Source organism: Penaeus vannamei, chromosome 15, assembly GCF_042767895.1.
Source record: "Penaeus vannamei isolate JL-2024 chromosome 15, ASM4276789v1, whole genome shotgun sequence".
NCBI lineage: Eukaryota > Metazoa > Arthropoda > Malacostraca > Decapoda > Penaeidae > Penaeus > Penaeus vannamei.
Window position 1 is genome coordinate 40,175,343 of NC_091563.1, and position 1,804 is coordinate 40,177,146.

Here is a 1,804-nt window from a genome sequence, read left to right on the forward strand (position 1 = left end):
AAAACACAGTTACCCGACGTGCGAATATCCAGTCATGATCGCAAGTCGCCATGTAGAACACTTTTTGCTCGGTCGCAGGAAACGCCCGCCGCCCGTGCCGCCGCTTGCGCCAGCCTCTCGACGACGACCTGTGGGCTCTGGGCGGCGGGAGAGGCATGTTGTCAGGCAGACGTGTGAAGGGTGGGATTATGATGGGTGCTTCTATGCATATATATATATATATATATATATATATATATATATATATATATATATATATATATATATATATATATATATATATATATATATATATATATATATATATATATATATCTGTATATATATGCATGAATATATATATATATATATATATATATATATATATATATATATATATATATATATAGAGAGAGAGAGAGAGAGAGAGAGAGAGAGAGAGAGAGAGAGAGTGAGAGAGAGAGAGATGAGTATATATAAATAATTGATAGCGAAAGAAAACGCGATGGAGACGCGGACATACAATTGCATATATATATATATATATATATATATATATATATATATATATATATATATATATATATGTGTGTGTGTGTGTGTGTGTGTGTGTGTGTGTGTGTGTGTGTGTGTGTGTGTATGTGTGTGTGTGTATGTTTGTGTGTGTGTGAGGGTGTGTGTGTGTGTGTGTGTGTATGTGTGTGTGTGTATGTTTGTGTGTGTGTGAGGGTGTGTGTGTGTGTGTTTGTGCGCGTTTACTGATTTCTGTGTGAGTATACCAACTGTAATCACCGCACGCCCCTGGCCCCGCGCCCGAAAGTGGAGCGGGCGGCGGCTACCGCGACGCCCACCTCGGCAACATGATCAACCGGAGAACATTCTCTCCGCTCTTCCACTCTGAAAAAGAAAAAAAAAAAAATACATATAATGACGGTGTAAAAGCAATATTCTCAACCGAAAATTATCTGGGGTCTCAGCGCGCGGCCTTCAGGGAGAACTCCGCCGCGAGGTCCCCGCCGGCGCCACCGTGTCGCGAGGGAGGGAGCGAGGGAGAGGATGCCGACGCGGTTCCGTGGGGGACACCTGGTCGATTTTCGGTGTTTGTCGGGGGCGGTTTCGGGAGAGAATTTTGTCGAAATTATTTATGGGGATGAATGAATATGCACACACAGAAACAGGCAGACACACACACACACGGACAGACACAGATACACAGACAGACACAGATACACAGACACACACACAGACAAACACACAGGCAGACACACAGACAGACACACACACACTCATACAGACACATACACACAAACACACACACAATCACCTTAATATACGAGTATGTTTATATATTCACACACACACACATATAGAAGCACCTTAATGTATGTATACATATTATTAATCTATATCATTTATTCAATTTGTTTTCACTGCCCGCCCGCCATCACGAGAACCAGATGACGTATCAATTTGCACAACTTTGCTTATAAGAGAAAAAGCTAAAATGATATAAGAAAAGAAAGGAGAGAAAAAAACTAGAATGATATAGAATAAAAAATATTTTAGAATGAAAAAGAGTAATGCAGAATGATAAAAGAATAATAAAAACATAATATAGAATGAAAGATAAAGAAAGAGAGAAAAAGGCTAGAATAAAATAGAATAAAAAATATTTTAGGATAAAAAAGAATAATATAGAATGATAAAAGAATAATAAAAACATAATATAAAATAAAAAAAGAATAATATGGAATAATAAAAGAATAATAAAAACATAATATAGAATACAAAAGAATAATATAGAATAATAAAAGAATAATAAAAA